The sequence below is a fragment of the Phaenicophaeus curvirostris genome, chromosome 10 (genome assembly GCF_032191515.1).
Source record: "Phaenicophaeus curvirostris isolate KB17595 chromosome 10, BPBGC_Pcur_1.0, whole genome shotgun sequence".
Taxonomy (NCBI): domain Eukaryota; kingdom Metazoa; phylum Chordata; class Aves; order Cuculiformes; family Cuculidae; genus Phaenicophaeus; species Phaenicophaeus curvirostris.
This window is the reverse complement of record NC_091401.1, coordinates 13,858,522-13,878,656: the sequence shown is the minus strand read 5'-3', so window position 1 is coordinate 13,878,656 and position 20,135 is coordinate 13,858,522.

Genomic DNA, 20,135 nt, shown 5'->3' with positions numbered 1-20,135 from the left:
CTTTAAACTTTCTCCAAAACTCCCTATGACAGAAACTTCCCAGTTTCCCTATCTGTCTCTCACCATTTTTGCCAAACAGAAAGTTCTTTTTGCTGCTATTTTTCCTGAAGTAGAATCTTTACTTTCTGCATCTCCAGCCCTCTCCTCTGTGTACTTTGAAACAAAGACAGACTGTTTGTATCTCTGCACCAGATTTTCAGATATGTGATGACTTACATTCACTGTCATTCTTCTTAGGCAAAACAAGCCTGTTTGCTCAATCTGTACTGAACTTTTTGGGGCTGTTTTATAACTCTTCTTTCTATTATTGCACCTACTGAACTGGTACATGAATCTTACACTTTCTTTTTGGGTATTTAGGTAGAAGAAACAACTTTGCAAACCCCTGCAGTCTTTAAATTATGAACAGAATCATCCCTTTTTTTATTCAATCACATTACCAATGGATTTCACAGGGCAAAACTGAAAGTCCTTGGGATACTGTGTTGTAGTGATCTACTACATACTAGTTAACAAGGACATTTAATGTAATAGAATTTTAATTTACATAACCCTTTGAAATTGGATTACTAAGGCTTAGGCATTGTAATGCATGAGTGGAGCAGGTTGCATCCCGGCTTAAAGCACAAGAGTCAATTGGCTACTAAAGAGTGCAACATTTGATCTCACACTGCCATGAGGATTTGCTGTGGATCTAATTTGCTTTATTTGGAAGCACAACCTGGATGTAACAATCTGAAAAGCGTGTCAGGAAAGAGTTAATTTATTAATAGAAGTTATGTTTCCCAACTCCATGCTAGAAAGAATTAAGTAAGAACCTGCTAATTGGAGAAGGTGGGAGGGCCCAGGATTTGTAGGCAGAGCAGGTGATAACGTAACTGGTAGATATTACAGACTAATTACATGAGACTAGTAATTGACTGCCAGGTGTGCAAGAAGCACAGCAGGGTGGAGCAAAGGGGTGGCTGGTGTGGAATGTGCAAGGAATATCTTTTAAGTGCGCTTTGAAGCACTGAGTGAACATAACTGATTATTATGCTGTTCAAGAGTGTTTGTATGTGAGAGGGAAGGACAAACTAGTAGTGAAAGAAGGTGGTTTTGCTTTTACAGATGTCTTTTCAACCTTCTATGTTATGTTCGACCATTACCTCACACTGTGTGCCCTGTTAATCTTCAGCAGATGCCTGTAAATCAGTGGGAGTGAACAAGAATTCCAGTTTGTGGTATGGGTGAAATATCCTTGGAAAAAAAAATGTAAGAGTTGTTTTCTGCTGTATAAAGGTCAGGTTTTATTCCTATTTAGGCTGCCTTTTGAACAAATCCTGGGTATTAGCTACACCTTTAGACAGTATGGGAATTGGTGGGAACGTTTTTTTTCTGTCAAGTACAGTCACTGAAGAGTAATTCAATCATTACATATTTTAATACAAATTACAGCTTCCTGAGGAACAGCTATAAATAAGCCTTTGCTGCTGTGTGCATAACAGGCAGATGATGTTGCGCTCTCGCAGAGCAGCCTTATAATTAAGAACCAGATGCTCCGAAGTTCTAGCCCTGATTCTGGTCTTTATATGCATTCTTGAGCGATTGCCTGCATCAGTGAGTTGTAATCAATTAGTTAGTGACTGGGAATGTGCAGAAGCCATAAAAGCATTACAGAAATTATTTAAGGAGGTGTGTTATTGCTCTACTTCCTTCTCATCGGATGTAGCTAGTGTGATCTGTTGAAAGGTACCTAGGTAAATATATGCTTCACAGTAAAAGGGGTGTTAACATTTGTTCCATTTTCTTATTAAGTGAAGTGTGAATGTGAATTGTTACAGCTTTCAATGTTATACTGTAATGAGATTATACCTTTTACTTATTTGATAGGTAGGTGATGGTGATGTGCTCAAAGCTTTAGCCATCAGCTGTGGCTTTATGCTTATCTCAGCTGTTAGTGTGGATGCACTGAAAGGGATTACTTGTGTTTGGTTTGAAACGGTCCCTTGGGAGCACGGTGAAGAGAAGTGTGGCAAAGAGGTGCGGGGCACATTATTGTCATGGGGCAGTTTGAGCAGTAATTCAAGCAGGGAGGGTGCAGAGAGGGGCTAGAGACTAGTCAGAAGACACCAAGGACCATGGTGGCCACCCGGCAGAAGATTAAAACCACATCAGGTGCTGCAGCAAGCAGGATGGATGCTGCCACCCAGACAGAGCCCTGGTGGGTGCACGCAGCTACACAGACCCTGGGCTGCAGGCAGTGCCCCCTCCCACACCAGCTCGTGCTTCTGGTACTGACTCCACTTGTGGAAGCTGTGCTCGGGTGGGGGAACTCCTTTGTATGGTGGAGGAGCTAAGGGAGGAGGTAAAGAGGCTGAGGACTATAAGGGAATCTGAGAGGGAGATAGACTAGTGGAGCAGTGCCCTCTCACTAACTCAGCGGGCTGCTGGAGCTGGTGTGTTTGAACACCACCCAGCTGCAGACTGCAAGGTTGGGGTAACAAGAGATGGGGAATGGCAGCAAGTTCCTGCCCAATGAAGGAAACCTGCTTCCCCCACCCAGACAACAAAACCCCAGATCCCCCTGAAGAACAAATACGAAGCGTTGCAGGTGGAATCCACCCCTGAGGATGCGGATGTTGGCTCCCTCAGCCTAGAATCTTTCCCCAGGCTGTGCCATCCTCAGAAAAAGATAAAAACATCCTCCATTAAGAAGAAGAGGAGAGTGATTGTCGTAGGGGATTCCCTTCTAAAAGGAATGGAGAGACCTAGCTGCAGACCAGACCCACTCCACAGAGAGGTCTGCTGCTTAATGGGGACATCAGTGAAGGAGGTAATTAGGAAGCTTCCTTCCCTGATCCAAGAGATGGACTATTATCCTCTGATAGTATTCCGAATTGGTAGTGATGACACAGAGAACAGAAAGCCCAAAGCCATAAAGAGAGACTTCAGGGCTCTAGGGAAAATGATGGAGGGCTCTGGGGTTCAGATAGTATTTAGCTCCATTCCAATGCTAAATACAGAGGAGCAAGTAGTCAAAAAGAAGAAATTGATTAGTGCCTGGCTCCGAGCCTGGTGTGAGGAGAGGGGCTTTGGTTTCTTTGATAATGGGGTGGCCCACACACACCCAGGCTTTCTTACTAGGGAAGGGACACACGTGTGTCCTAGGGGGGCTAAAGCCCTTGCTAAAAATCTAGCTAGGCTCATTAATCGAGCTTTAAACTAGATGTGAAGAGGGAGGGGGATGAGACCAGGCCAGTGGAGAGTAAGCCTGGAAGTGGGACACCAGTGACTCATAGATGGTGTGCTGGTGAGGACCACCAGTACATCACCACAGAACAAGTGGGGGCAATTACACCTGGGGGTGGTAAGGAAGATACTGGCACTCTGGCATTAGCTACTCCAATGACCAGGCAATTGGGAATAAACTCTGTTCCCTCTATGAGGGATGAAGGTTTGCCAGCCCAGCTGAAGTGCATTTACACCAATGCATGCAGCATGGGTAGTAAGAAGGAGGAGTTGGAAGCTGTTATAGGGCAAGGAGGCTATGATGTTGTTGCCATCATGGAAATGCAGTGGGATGACTCATATAACTGGAGTGCAGCTATGATGGGGTACAAACTCGTCAGGCGGGATAGGAAGGGTAGGAGAGGAGGCAGGGTAGCCCTCTATGTAAGAGAGTGCTTTTGTACCGTCGGGCTTGATTGTGGTGATGAGGAGATTGAGTGCCTGTGGGTTAAAATCAGAGGAGCCAACAGGAAGGCAGATATTGTGATGGGAGTCTTACAGACCACCCAGCCAAGGAGAAGCAGCTTCTATACTATAGAAGCAACTTCTATACTCTTCTATAAACAGCTGGGGTTAATCTCTAGATGGATGCCTCTTGTTCTTGTGAGGGACTTCAATCTTCCTGATATCTGCTGGAAGTACAATAGAGCAGAAAGGAAGCAGTCTAGGAGGTTCCTGGAGTGTGTGGAAGACAACTTCCTCGCACAACTGGTGAGCAAACTGACAAAGGAAGGAGCCCTCCTGGACCTACTGTTTGTGAACAGAGAAGGTCTTGTAGGGGATGTGGTGGTAGGAGGATGCCTGGGACAAAGCGATCACGAGATGATAGGGTTTTCAGTTCTAGGTGAGGTGAAGAGAGTGGTCAGCAGGACAGCTGCATTAAACTTCCAGAGGGCAGACTTTGGACTGTTCAGAAGGCTGGTTGTTAAAGTCTCATGGGAGACAGTACTTAAGGGCAAGGGAGCCCATGAGGGTTGGGAGCTCTTCAAAAAGGAAATCCTAGCAGCTCAGGAGAAAGCCATCCCCATGTTACGGAAAAAGAGCCGGCGGGGGAAAAAACCGCTTGGTTGAGCAGGGAGATCTTGAGAGATATCAAAAAGAAGAGAAATGCCTATGAGCTTTGGAAGGAGGGACAGGTGTCTTGGGTGGACTGCAGAAAGGAAGTAAGATCATGCAGGGAAAAAATCAGGAGGGCTAAGGCCCAACTAGGAATCAGATTGGCCAAGTCTGTGAAAGATAATAAAAACTCTTTCTATAAATATATTAACAATAAAAGGAGGACTAGGGAGAATATACAGTCCCTATTGGATGCAGAAGGAACAAGTATGACAAAGGATGAGGATAAGGCTGAGGTACTTAATGCCTTCTTTGCTTCAGTCTTTAATAGTAAGGAAAGCTGTTCCCTCTGTGTACAAACCCAGGAGTTAGAGGAGCAGAATAAGGCTCTCATGATCCAAGAGGTGGCGGTTAGAGACTTGCTTGCCCAGCTAGACACCCACAAGTCTATGTGGCCAGATGTGCTTGCCAAACCCCTTTCCATCATCTTCCAACAGTCCTGGAAGACTGGGGAAGTTCCACTGGACTGGAGGCTGGCTGATGTTGTGCCCATCTATAAGAAGGGTTGAAGGGAGGACCCAGGAAACTACAGGCCTGTCAGTGTGACCTCAGTGCTGGGGAAAGTCATGGAACAGGTGATCTTGAGTGCTATCATGAAGCATATGCAAGAGAACTGGGTGATCAGGTCCAGTCAATACGGGTTCACAAAAGGCAGGTCTTGCCAAACTAACCTGATCGCCTTCTATGAAAAGGTGACCCACTTACTGGATGAGGTGCACTTACGGGTGGATGAGGTGCTGAGGGATATGCTTTAGTGTTTGATAGGAACGGTTGGACTCGATGATCCAGTGGGTCTCTTCCAACCTGGTTATTCTGTGATTCTGTGATGAGGGAAAGGCTGTGGATGTGGTCTTCCTGGACTTCAGTAAAGACTTTGACACAGTTTCTCATAGCATTCTGCTTGAGAAACTGTCAGCCTCTGGCCTGGACAGGCGCACACTCTCCTGGGTGGGAAACTGGTTGGATGGCCGGGCCCAGAGAGTGGTGGGAAATGACATTAACTGCAGCTGGAGGCCAGTGACAAGTGGTGTTCCCCAGGGCTCTGTGCTGGGTCCAGCCCCGTTCAATGTCTTTATCAATGACCTGGATGAGGGGATTGAAAGCACCCTTAGCAAGTTTATAGACGACGCTAAACTGGGAGGTAGTGTTGACCTGCTGGAGGGTCGGGAGGCTCTGCAAAGGGATCTGAACAGGCTGGACCGCTGGGCTGAGACCAACGGCATGAGGTTTAACAAGGCCAAATGCTGGGTCCTGCACTTGGGGCACAACAAGCCTATGCAGTGCTACAGACTAGGAGAAGTCTGACTGGAAAGCTGCCTGTTCAGCCATCTGAAGATGAACCAGCAGTGTGCCCAGGTGGCCAAGAAGGCCAATGGCATCTTGGCTTGTATCAGAAACGGTGTGACCAGCAGGTCCAGGGAGGTTATTCTCCCTCTGTACTTGGCACTGGTGAGACCACTCCTTGAATACTGTGTTCAGTTCTGGGCCCCTCACCACAAGAAGGATGTTGAGGTTTTGGAGCAAGTCCAGAGAAGAGCAATGAAGCTGGTGAAGGGGCTGGAGAACAGGCCTTATGAGGAGCGGCTAAGAGAGCTGGGGTTGTTTAGCCTGGAGAAGAGGAGGCTGAGGGGAGACCTCATTGCTCTCTATAACTACCTAAAAGGAGGTTGTGGCGAGGAGGGTGCTGCCCTCTTCTCCCAAGTGACAGGGGACAGGACAAGGGGAAATGGCCTCAAGCTCCGCCAGGGGAGGTTTAGGCTGAACATTAGGAAAAAATTTTTCACAGAAAGGGTCGTTGGGCACTGGCAGAAGCTGCCGGGGGAGGTGGTGGAGTCATCTTCTCTGGAGGCATTTAAAGGACACGTGGACAAGGTTCTGAGGGGCATGGTTTAGTGTTTGGTAGGAATGGTTGGACTTGGTGATCCAGTGGGTCTTTTCCAACCTGATGATTCTATGATTCTGTGATATCACAGTAATATATATTAACAACAGAAATGATACCAGCTGTAGGTGATGATGGTGTTGTAACAGTACAGTGCAAATTTGGTATTTTCCTAGTGGCACAAAGAAAAGTAAACTGTATGTACTGATGGGTTTTAAATGAACGACTGTCTAGACTACGTAAAGGACCAACAGTGTCATGTGTGCTTAACCGCCAGTTATTTCTATGGGGTGTTATAAATACTTAATCTTTTAACAGGGCTATTTCTTGCATTTCTAGCAGCTACTAAAATATTTGATGAAATATTCACGTTGTTGTTATGGTACATTTTAGGAAATATGAATCAATTTTGATATTATAGCATTAATATTCCTTAGTAGGATGTTAATTACTTGCCTATTAGGTGTTTAAAACACAATTCTTTAAAACAGGACATATATACAGAGAAATTAATGTGGCTTCCGTCTGTCTTCAGGAAAACAGAACACAGCCGTTTACTGAACCAAGGATAATGCAGTGGCATCTGGTGGCTCAGTATCCTGCATGTAAGTAACTTGATGGATAATGTATCTGCCTAACTACTGGATAGCAGCTGAGTAACCTGCCACCCAGCAAATACCTGGGACTTAGTTGCTTCATGTCACAAGTGGCGTGAATTGTAGACAAAAGCACCATCATGCGTGCTTAGGCTCAGCTACGAAAGCAATGAGCTTTGCCATGTGCCTTCAGAGCCTGCTAAGGGTTTCAGAGGCAGGGCAAGAGGGTAATGAAGTCTCTGAGTCTGCTGCAGTATAAACAGAAACAGGCAGCCTGGGAATGTCATCCCCACAAATATGGTGATTGTTATATCGAGTTGCAGCTGCTAATAGCATTTTTACCTCAAAGAGAAAGATTTAGCTGCAGGAGTTGCCCATATTGAAGTTTTGCGTGGCTTGTGGTGCAGGTGTGAGTAAAGTGAAGCCTTTCTGTTCCAGTGTGGCAGTGTTTTGATGATGTTTCCCTGCTTTCCTAGTGGCATTTCCATTAGGGAACTGTGACTGTGATTGGTTGGTTTTGATCTCTGGAGTTTAACTATGGATATTTCTTGTTCTTCTGGGATATGTGTTGTGGATCCAGTAAGAAACTTAAGACTTTGTCTTGGAATGTGAGGTAATGTAAAGATTCAGTGGGAGAAAAGAAGGGCTTTGTGCAGTATGGCTTTGCTAGTGGCATGGAGGGGGCAAGAAAGAAGTCTTCCCTCTTCTTAGCAGTTCAAATAATTATATTACACACTTCATTTCTCAGGAAGAAAACCAATTTTTAAGTTATAATGTGTCAAATCTTTGCTGTACTAGAAAACTGCTTTTTATTTCATTATTGGTGATACCAGTAATAGTTCCCATTAAATTAAAATTATTCTAAACCTGGGCTATCAAGACTAATTAGATCCTCTTTATTGACACAGTGCAGTCTGCTTTGAAAACATAAGTGCCATCTGTCTGTTTGTCAAGGCACAAGACCAGCCCTGCTTTTTTGGAAATACTTTCTTTTTCTTTAATTGCTTCATCTTATTTTAGCTTAAAATGAAGTTGATATTTTTTAGAAATGAGGTGTTGGCTGTACAACTGGAACATTTTGGAACAAAGGTTTCTGTTCCAATGTGTGACTTTGCATCCGTTTTTCCTAGAGGAGCTTTCTAAAGTAAGGGGTTAAATTGTTGTAAAATGGCAATGTGTCCCAGAAAATCTTATCTGTTTTTCTGAGAACTAATCTCTTTGTGAAGCAGGCAGTTAAGATCCTGTAACCTTGTGAAGATGCCATAGCAAATGAGGTCTTTGTGTGTGTTCTAGGCCTTTCTGCTGATTGTTGAAACTATAAATATGAATCTAATGCAACATATTGCTGTACATAAGATGTACAGCTTAAGATGTTAAGAGAATCCAAACATCCATACATCAAGGTAAATCTTAATGATGCATCTTTATATTGCTTGAAACTTAAGAAGGAAACAAAATGCTGAATTTATATAAGAAAGGTGATGTCTGGATTGTTTTTGAGGGGCTTAAGGGTGTTGATAATGCCTGGATCATCAGTTCTTAAGCGCACAAGAGTTACTGGTATATGAAATCAGAACATTTAATAGAAATTAGTTCTGAATAGAATATAATATTGCATTGTTGTAAAGCTTAAAAGATAGAATGTTATCAAACCAGCAGTGCCTAACACTTACGTAGTATAAAATCTAAATGTATTGCAAGTCTAAAACCTGTAGAGTCAGAAAAAAAAATAAGTTTAGCATTTTCAGTCCTCTGTCGTTTGGTTTCTGTTCTGTATGCACAGTGCTTTTATGAGCTTTTGATTTATTTCTGTTTTTTTTCCTGTTGAAGCTACTCCAGAATCCTTGAGTGTGTTAATAACTCATGGAGTACAGGCTTTTTCTTTAAAATGAGTTCTATTTTGTGGGCTTGTGAATTTGTAGCAGAGCGCACATCATTTTGATTCATTTGAAAATTAAACTTGGCTTCTCTTCTTAATCAAATCTATTTCATAAAACGATATACACTACTGAGACTCATTGATAAGACCTGAACTCTCTATGTATTTTTTTTTTTTCAGGCTAAAAATCCAGTCAGTGTTTCCTTGAGGTTGAGAGGAGGGGAAAAAACCTAACATTTTCTATTTGAGTGTTATTCTGAAATTATTTTTAACTAACCTTATCCTCATAAGTTACAGATGGGTTTTTCTCCCCACACTTGGGGTGGGGGTGCATTTGTTAAATTCTTGTGATACTAGTCCTATATCTATTAATCTTTACCTTTTCTGTAAGGAAAATTCTTTCTCTAAATCTTACATGCATCATTACCTTAAAAATACAAAATGAGCTTTCTTTGTAGATTGTTACCCTTTCTCATACAAATGACAAAGGAAATCCGAAGTATATTGTAAGGTGATTGCAGTACAACTTCAAGCCCAATTACCTTGTCTTAGACTGAGGATAAGCAGAATTGCAGAATTCTCTCTAGCAATAAAGCTCACTCTTTCAAGAAGAATTAGGAATAAAGTGAAGGAATGTTTGTGAAAATGTGTTCTTTGCATGTTGTTTTTTGCCTCAACTGGGGTCATGTGGAAATAACAGGTTAAAAAAGGAGTGAATTTTTTGTAGAAGTTACTAAAATTTTGACTACTTGTGGCTGTGGTCATTGTGTCTCTGTTCTGGACAGAGACACAGCTGTCTTTGGGAGCCTGTTAACAAGTCCAAATTGAGGCTTGTGACACGAAGCACAAAATCTGGCTTTCATACTCTGTATATTAGGTTTTTTCTATTGGTATGTACTCAAGTTTGATATCAAAAAGCATATCCATGAAACTGAGGACAATTTTTCAGAGCCTTTGTACAAGGTATTTTAACAAATGGCAGACAAAGTTGGTTGATGAAGTCCCGTGGGAGACAGCCCTTAAGAACAAGAGATCCCAAGAGGGCAGGGTGCTCTCCAAGAAGGAAATCCTGGCAACATGGGAGGAAGATGTCCCGACGTGCCAGAAAATGACCTGACGGGAAAAAAAACCCAGCTTGGTAGAGCAGAGAGATCTGAGTGAACATCAAAAAGAGGAGGAATGTCTATGAGCTTTGGAAGAAGGGGCAGGCATCTTGTGTGGTCTACAGGGAGGAAGTGAGATCATGCAGAGGAAAAAAGGAGGACCAGGGAGAATATTAAATATTTTTTGGATGGAAATCGAACAAGTATGACAAAGGATGAGGATAAGGCTGAGGTACTTAATGCCTTCTTTGCTTCAGTCTTTAATAGTAAGGAAAGCTGTTCCCTCTGTGTACAAACCCAGGAGTTAGAGGAGCAGAATAAGGCTCCCATGATCCAAGAGGTGGCGGTTAGAGACTTGCTTGCCCAACTAGACACCCACAAGTCTATGGGACCAGATGGGATCCACCCAAGGGTATTAAAGGACCTAGCGGATGCGCTTGCCAAACCCCTTTCCATCATCTTCCAACAGTCCTGGAAGACTGGGGAAGTTCCACTGGACTGGAGGCTGGCTGATGTTGTGCCCATCTATAAGAAGGGTTGAAGGGAGGACCCAGGAAACTACAGGCCTGTCAGTGTGACCTCAGTGCTGGGGAAAGTCATGGAACAGGTGATCTTGAGTGCTATCATGAAGCATATGCAAGAGAACTGGGTGATCAGGTCCAGTCAACACGGGTTCACAAAAGGCAGGTCTTGCCAAACTAACCTGATCGCCTTCTATGAAAAGGTGACCCACTTACTGGATGAGGTGCACTTACGGGTGGATGAGGTGCTGAGGGATATGCTTTAGTGTTTGATAGGAACGGTTGGACTCGATGATCCAGTGGGTCTCTTCCAACCTGGTTATTCTGTGATTCTGTGATGAGGGAAAGGCTGTGGATGTGGTCTTCCTGGACTTCAGTAAAGACTTTGACACAGTTTCTCATAGCATTCTGCTTGAGAAACTGTCAGCCTCTGGCCTGGACAGGCGCACACTCTCCTGGGTGGGAAACTGGTTGGATGGCCGGGCCCAGAGAGTGGTGGGAAATGACATTAACTGCAGCTGGAGGCCAGTGACAAGTGGTGTTCCCCAGGGCTCTGTGCTGGGTCCAGCCCCGTTCAATGTCTTTATCAATGACCTGGATGAGGGGATTGAAAGCACCCTTAGCAAGTTTATAGACGACGCTAAACTGGGAGGTAGTGTTGACCTGCTGGAGGGTCGGGAGGCTCTGCAAAGGGATCTGAACAGGCTGGACCGCTGGGCTGAGACCAACGGCATGAGGTTTAACAAGGCCAAATGCTGGGTCCTGCACTTGGGGCACAACATCCCTGTGTAGGGCTATAGACTAGGAGAAGTCTGACTGGAAAGCTGCCTGCAGGAGAAGGATCTGGGGGTGTTGGTTGACTGCCATCTGAAGATGAACCAGCAGTGTGCCCAGGTGGCCAAGAAGGCCAATGGCATCTTGGCTTGTATCAGAAATGGCATAACCAGCAGGTCCAGGGAGGTTATTCTCCCTCTGGTGAACCAGAGTATTCTCCCTCTGGTGAGACCACTCCTTGAATACTGTGTTCAGTTCTGGGCCCCTCACCACAAGAAGGATGTTGAGGCTCTGGAGCGAGTCCAGAGAAGAGCGACAAAGCTGGTGAAGGATCTGGAGAACAAGTCTTATTAGGAGTGGCTGAGGGAACTGGAGTTGTTTAGCCTTAAGAAGTGGCGGCTGAGGGGAGACCTTATTGCTCTCTACAACTACCTGAAAGGAGATTGTGGCGAGGAGGGTGCTGCCCTCTTCTCCCAGGTGACAGGGGACAGGACAAGGGGGAATGGCCTCAAGCTCCGCCAGGGGAGGTTTAGACTGTATATCAGGAAAAAAAAATCACGGAAATGGTCTTTGGGCCCTGGTAGAAGCTGCCCAGTGAGGTGGTTGAGTCACCTTCCCTGGAGGTATTTAAAAGACGGGTAGGCAAGGTTCTTAGGGACATCACTTATTGGTAGATAGGAATGGTTGGACTCGATGATCCAGTGGGTCTTTTCCAACCTGATGTTTCTATGATTCTACAATGAATTTCTTGGAATGTTAGTTATCAAGCTCTAGCAGGAACAATGGGTAAAACTCAACTGTGGGACGTCTCTGTGAAGTCAAAATTGTTGTGTGCTAAATAATGTATCTTTAAACTTAGCGTTTGGATCATTCTGCATCATAAAGTGCATGGGCCTGCTTGGGTTTCGTGTTAGAATTTTATTGGTGCTTATATCAGCAAATGGAATTTCTAATGGTGCATAATGAGAAATAAATATGTGTTAGAACATGGATTTCAAATACCGTTTAAAAATACTAGCTCAGCTACAAAATTGTGGAATAAATGTGTGTAAGTGTGTCTCTTGAACTAATCCAGGGAATTTTCCCAATAATAGTGTTATCCAAGGGGTCAGTAACAGCTGTGTCATGCTAGTCTTATTTCTTAAATCAGAAACTCTGCAGGATTTGCTAGACATTGTCTATCCCAAGACAAAGAAGTGAATGATCAGCTGGTATGAAAGCTCTTAAGTCACACAGAATCACAGAATAACCAGGTTGGAAGAGACCCACCGGATCATTGAGTCCAACCGTTCCTATCAAACACTAAACCATATCCCTCAGCACCTCGTCCACCCGTGCCTTAAACACCTCCAGGGAAGGGGATTCAACCACCTCCCTGGGCAGCCTGTTCCAGTGCCCAATGACCCTTTCTGTAAAGAATTTTTTCCTAACATCCAGCCTAAACCTCCCCTGGTGGAGCTTGAGGCCATTCCCTCTTGTCCTGTCCCCTGTCACTTGGAAGAAGAGGCCAGCACCCTCCCCTCTACAACCTCCCTTCAGGTAGTTGTAGAGAGCAATGAGGTCTCCCCTCAGCCTCCTCTTCTCCAGGCTAAACAACCCCAGCTCTCTCAGCCGCTCCTCGTAAGGCCTGTTCTCCAGCCCTTTCACCAGCTTTGTTGCTCTTCTCTGGACTCGTTCCAGAGCCTCAACATCCTTCTTGTGGTGAGGGGCCCAGAACTGAACACAGTATTCGAGGAGCGGTCTCACCAGTGCCGAGCACAGAGGGAGGATAAACTTCCTGGACCTGCTGGTCACACTGTTTCTGATACAAGCCAAGATGCCATTGGCCTTCTTGGCCACCTGGGCACACTGCTGGCTCATATTCAGTCGGCTGTCAACCAGCACACCCAGGTCCCTCTCCTCCAGGCAGCTTTCTAGACAGACTTCTCCTAGTCTGTAGCACTGCATAGGGTTGTTGTGCCCCAAGTGCAGGACCCGGCATTTGGCCTTGTTAAACCTTATGCCATTGGACTCTGCCCAGCGGTCCAGCCTGTCCAGATCCCTTTGCAGAGCTTCTCTACCCTCCATCAGATCCACACTTCCACCCAGCTTAGTGTCATCTGCAAACTTGCTAAGGGTGCACTCAATGCCTTCATCCAAGTCGTTGATAAAGACATTGAAGAGGGCTGGACCCAGCACTGAGCCCTGGGGAACCCCACTTGTCACTGGCCTCCAGCTGAATTTCACACCATTTACCACCACTCTCTGGGCCCGGCCATCCAACCAGTTTTCCACCCAGGAGAGTGTGCGCCTGTCCAGGCCAGAGGCTGACAGTTTCTCAAGCAGAATGCTATGAGAAACTGTGTCAAAGTCTTTACTGAAGTCCAGGAAGACCACATCCACAGCCTTCCCCTCATCCAGCAGCCGAGTCACTTTGTCATAGAAGGCGATCAGGTTAGTCTGGCAAGACCTGCCTTTTGTGAACCCATGCTGACTGGGCCTGATCACCCGGTTCTCTTGCATGTGCTTCATGATAGCACTCAAGATCCTGCCATTGTCTACTTTGCACTTGGAGGCTCTAAATCTACAGTAAACCAGGGGTTACTAGATGACACAGATCAGGTTTGGATTTTGATCCTGGCTGATATTTGCTGCTTTAAAACCCTGTTACAGCTGAGGTTAGTCATTTGGCACACAAGGCTGTGGCAAGAGGGAATTCTTCTCCTGGAGCATTGATGTTTTGGGCTGTAAGCTGATCATTCTGAAGTTTTTTGTTAAAGGACTTCAAAGAGTTTTGAGAAGCATTTTCATTGCATGATCTGAATCCAAATATACAGATATTGTGACTACCTAAGCAGACTTGTGGTTTGTATACCACATACATTATACAGTGCATTACGTATATAATAATTAGAAACAGCAAGGACGGCTGGATGTCAGATAGGTGGCTTTTAAAATGCACTGAGAGAAAAACACTTGTGGCGTATGCGGAACTGTCAGAGAGAGGAACGGTGGCATCTGCGAGTACTTTGAGAACAAGTGTGTAAATGTCTTTTGAGCCTTTTGAATCCTTGCACTAGAAGAAAGCTGCTAAAGCTCTTTGGACCTGTTATCCTATCTGATTACCCATTAGACTCTTCTAGTACCTAAGAGGAAGGAAGGGATTTGATATGTAAAGAAACTAAAATTTAAATGTGCTTAGGTCAGAGGCCCAGTTACCTACACAACAGTTGGAGAAGTTCCAGGGGTCTGATCCAAATTCCATTAACTTTAAAAGGAGTCTTTAATGGGCTCTGGATTATGCCATAAAGAGTAGATGTACCTTAGTCTTCCCATTCCCTCTTCCTCTCAATTTCCTGTCTTGGAAAACGTAACGCTTTATTTTGCCCCTGCCGTTTGAAGTAAAAGTGAAATCTGTTATAATAAAAACACTGGAGAGGACCATAAAGATTTAGGTGAATTAAGAGGTGTTGCATTCATAAAGTTACTTCCAGTAGCCACTCTCTAGGTGGCCATCCTCTGGTTTGTAAATGTAAGTTTCCGCGTAGTACCACTTTGTTCTCGCATTTGTAGATGGAGGACTGGACAGTAAGTGAAGGTATTTTTTGTTTTTCACATCTACACGCAATCTTTGTAGAGAGGGTTTTCTCTTTGAAATTTTTTTTTTTCCTGCAGTCAGATATTGCCAACCACTTTTGGCTGTGGCATCATGCTTTCAGTCTGGTGTTATAATTTTGTTTGTCAAGAAAGTTTTGGTGGCTCTGGAATTATTTTATCTCTTGATGAGTAATGACATTGAGGGCAAATATATCAGTCTTTGCATTCCTCCTGTGTTTGAAAAGAAGGCTGTGAAGAAATTGGTGATTTATAGAGTGAAACTGGGATTCTTTCTGCTGTATATTATATCATTGAAGAGGAGGTGTATTCTCATCTTCTCAAATATGAAAGACTGATTTGTTTTCAAAGTGTGGCCTTCTGTTTCAGATGGTAGCCTTTGTCTGATATAGTGTGACTTGTTGATTCTCCTCCCACTTGATATGAAAGTGTTTCTACGCTAAGCAGGTTTGCAAAGAAACCCTGCTAAAATCCTGTGGGTCAGTATGAACAACAGGATTACATACTTAAGAACATTCACTCCTTCTTTTTAAGAGGTAGACATTGTAATTCTGAGGAAGAGGAGAATGTATGTTCTACATTTAGGTGTTTTTTTGGCAGTATCCAAATGCAAGAAGGTCAGATAAAATAATAGCGTTGTTCCATGTAGTCCTAGAAAAGTGTCTGGTCCTTGACCTTGTTTTTTTTTTGGTTTTGTGTAGTTTTGTTGGTGGGTTTTTTTTTGTTGCCTTTTTTGGGTTTTTTAAATTCAGTTATGTGATTTGAGGGAAACAAACAAACAAACAAAATCCTGAATGCTTTTGTTGTTACTGGTAACAACAACTTAGTACTATAGGTGAATAATGATACCCCTCTTATTGGAGCTGCGTAAAATACACATTGGTTCTCTCCTATCCTGGAAGATTCTGCTTCTGGAGACATTAAGACATATAAGACTGGTTTGTGTTTGCTTTGTTTGTTTTCCTAAAGCAGTTAGGAGTTGTAAACCCAAGTGTAATCAATGTTGCATGACTTTTATTTGAATGGCATAATTACATTCAGATGCCAAGTGTGATGTGATTTGGAAGTCTTGCAACAACTTTTATTCAAAGCTTTGAAGCAAAAGAGAGAAATGAAAAATCAACTATTGTCTTCTGGTGTGAATAGCATTGGAGACTCCATCATGCTTATCCCCTAAACACGATGTGGAATGCTGTTTATATGCAATAGGCTGTTTACAGTGAGCCATTTAAAATAGTAGCTCATCAGACCATTCCCTGATGCACAAGGCTATACCTGGAGAGCTTACCGGATATCATCAGTAAAATGGACCATAAAAGCAATCAAAAACCTGCATTCTTAGTGGAATTTATCTGATAAATACCTTGCTAAACCCTAAGTGTTTCATTAATCTTTTAAAATTGTGATATGCTAATCTGCTTATCTGTTTAGACCCAGTGGCAACATTCTCTAGGAGGTTAAAACTTACAAGGCAAGATGCATCCATTCAGTTTAATAGAGTTGTCACAGGATGAATGAGGCCTGCAGAATCATTAATTAAATGCAATCTTACTAGGGAAGGTCTCATGGTGAAGATATATACATGACTCACTCGGTGTTGGTAAACTCTATCTCAAATACAGTTTTTAATATTTGAACCATTTTCAGTGCCAGGTAAAAATTTATCAACAAAAGAGCCCATATATCCACAAGACATAACATTTAAGAGACACATAACCAATCCCTTTCACCTGCTTCAACCATCTGTAATATGCAATAATGAAAAGATAACAGATGTGTAATCTTATAATGTTGTCATAGGACTAGAAGCCAGGAACTATTTTGCCATCAAAGCTCTGTGGGGGATAGCAATTGCTTAAGATAAAGTTTCTGTTTAATCATGCTGTTGAGTGATTTCAAATTTGATTTTTATCCCATGTCAGAAGAAAATCATAACAAATTTAAGTTCTTCTCAAAGGCATTCCAACAAAATTTTGTTTAGCAAAACAGTATTTCAGTGAAAAATAAAATATATCTATGTCAAGTGCAAAATAAATCCCAGTGTTTAAGTATCTAAATTCTCCATGTTGATGGGCTTATTTTCCCATGAAAGGAATCCACATCCCTGTGAAATGAAATGTATTTGCAGTCAGAATAGGTTTCATCTTCCTTTTTTTTCCTCATTTACAATGCTTATGTCCTTGTTTCTTTCTTATATTATGTTTGCATTCTGTTTCTTCATAGTTTCAAACATCTTTGCATTTTCTTTGTGTTTTGTTTGGATATGAACAGCAGGGTAAATGTTTAGTTTCTATTTGATTTTAATTAATATATTCCAACGTAAGTGGTAAGATGAAGGCCTCCTTTTGCTTCCATCCAAGACCAGTAGTAACTGTCTAAACATTCGAAAAAAATGAGTTACTTTACAAATTCCCTTTCTGCACAGCTCAGTAGGTGCTGGATCCCTTGAACCTGGGAAACACAAGAGAACTATCCACTTATTAATATAGTTCTGAGAGTTTGTTTTTATGAGGTGAACAGAGGGGGGTGTATTTTGTATTGGATTTAAGATATCCTGTATGATACCCACCTGAAAAGAGTAACGAGAGTCTGATGGATACATGAATCCAAAGTTGTGAATAGTCTTCATCTGCCATCTATTCCATGAGCAAATTTTGGCAGTAGCTCCACCACTGGATAGATGGATCAAGAGAACCTGTCTGCTCCTGTCTGAGGCCATTAGTGTTTATAGGAGGAGTTATGTCTGGTTGCCTTCTCCTCTTTATATTCCACTGAAAATATAGAAGTGATATGTAGCATTTTGCTTGCATGTCATGAAGTATAGTTCTGGCTTTTCTTCAAATACCTGTTGTTCTTGAACAGTGGTACTGAAAAACGTGACTTTCTTGTGGTCACTTCTCTACTACAATTATACCAACCTAGGCAGAAGTGATGATTTCCATGTAGAATCACAGGCATGCAGTCTGGCACTTCTGATGATTCTTTTATCAGGGCAGATTCTTCCTATGCAAGGTGGAAAATGGTGGTCAAAATGGATAAAGGTAAAAAGATACCTTAAAAGAGCTGATGAGATAAACATCAGTTGCGTTGATGGGCTGTTTTGTGGGGCTTAGACTCCAAGATATAGCTCTAAAGATTTGAACCTCTTACTTTGGAAGCGAGAGACCTGAATTTGGGATAACGACTTTTGGAGGATGAATCTATTACTTTGTCTGGAGAAAGTCCTCCAGAGGTCTTAGTTTCACTCTTGCATAGGATGTGAATCTTAATGAAAATCTACCAGAGCTGTGTGGGAGTGTGTCTTTCCTACTCAGCTCCTACTCTGAGATCAGGCCCTTTCCTTTGGGACTAGGTGCTAGATCTGGATTCTGAATTACTATCTTCTGTACATATGTGAATCTCTAAAAGAGTTCATTTGTAAGCAAAGTAGAATATCCAAACTGATATCAGTCATGCAAATCAAAGGGAAGAATTTGGCCTTGAGTGTGAATTAGTCTCAAAGACAAAATTCATAGCTGCATGCTTGTTAATGAATTACAAAGTCTTTATTTTTAAACATTTTAAGTCTGCTTAAGTTCCCACAAGGATCTCATTGTGTTTTGCACTTGGAAGAAAATGTAGAAAATGTAAGTGGTACTTTGAAGGGTGGGGAATCTAGTTCCAACAGATTAGATAGGTGCAATTTGGCATCGTAATATAACTAAAGGTACTGATAAATGGAACACGCGTTGTAGGTAGGTGCAACTGTGATATGTGCATATTTATGAAAGTGAATAGAATTAAAAGCTGATGCTTTAAGCAACACACCTTATACGTGGATAGATTGTTAGGGGAAAAGCATTTATTGAAATGACAGAGTAAGTGCAGCATGGACCTGCAGCATCTGAGGCTGCAGATGATATGATTTCCCATTTCTTGACTTCATTTGGATCTTCCTTTTATGGCTAGAGATCTGAAAAGTCCTGGTAGATATTAAAAGGCCATAGGCAGTGAGGTGGCACATTTTTATCAAAGCCGATATCATGGCCCTCTAGATTGTTAGGGCCTTAATGAGAAGAGATGTGGACTGGAAGTCACTTGAAGCTCAATGTGGACAATGTGCCCAGCTTAGTTAACAGCTACACTTCTGAGAGGAGAGGTATAGCAATTTGTAGTACGTTGGTAAATACATTGACTGAATCAGACTGGAGTGCACGTGTAACTGGTACCTGCATAAGGCTAGCAGAAAAGCGTTTGTCTGTTTATGGAGGAAGAGGGAATTCAGCTCACACATCTAAAGTGAGCTTGATTTCATTTTAGCCTTGCCCCTCACCTTTAAGAGAAAGCAGAACTGCAGGCTGTCCAGTGAATGATTCTGGGCCAGTGAATGATTCTGGGCCAGTGGAATGTGTCTTTCATGCAATTAAAAGCAGTGATTTAAAACATCTGCCCACAATCCTGGTTTCTTTCTATTTCACTGTTGTTCCGTAACGAATACTTCTTAGCTCGATGGAGGCTTTTTACCATATTGTACCACATTTCCAGAGTTAGCTTTTCCTTCCCTGTTAGAAATAACTCTATTATCTTGTGAATAATAGAGTTGCTTCTTGCTTCAGCAAAGCCTTTGACACAGTTTCTCACAGCGTTCTGCTTGAGAAGCTGTCAGCCTCTGGCCTGGACAGGCGCACACTCTCCTGGGTGGAAAACTGGTTGGATGGCCGGGCCCAGAGAGTGGTGGTAAATGGTGTGAAATCCAGCTGGAGGCCAGTGACAAGTGGGGTTCCCCAGGGCTCAGTGCTGGGTCCAGCCCTGTTCAATGTCTTCATCAATGATCTGGATGAAGGCATTGAGTGCACCCTTAGCAACTTTGCGGACGACACTAAGCTGGGTGGAAGTGTCGATCTGCTGGAGGGTCGGGAGGCTCTGCAAAGGGATCTGAACAGGCTGGACCGCTGGGCAGAGTCCAATGGCATAAGGTTTAACAAGGCCAGATGCCGGGTCCTGCACTTGGGGCACAACAACCCTATGCAGTGCTACAGACTAGGAGAAGTCTGTCTAGAAAGCTGCCTGGAGGAGAGGGACCTGGGTGTGCTGGTTGACAGCCGACTGAATATGAGCCAGCAGTGTGCCCAGGTGGCCAAGAAGGCCAATGGCATCTTGGCTTGTATCAGAAACGGCGTGACCAGCAGGTCCAGGGAGGTTATCCTCCCTCTGTACTCGGCACTGGTGATACCGCTCCTCGAATACTGTCTTCAGTTCTGGGCCCCTCACCATAAGAAGGATGTTGAGGCTCTGGAGCGAGTCCAGAGAAGAGCAACAAAGCTGGTGAAAGGGCTGGAGAACAGGCCTTATGAGGAGCGGCTGAGAGAGCTGGGGTTGTTTAGCCTGGAGAAGAGGAGGCTGAGGGGAGACCTCATTGCT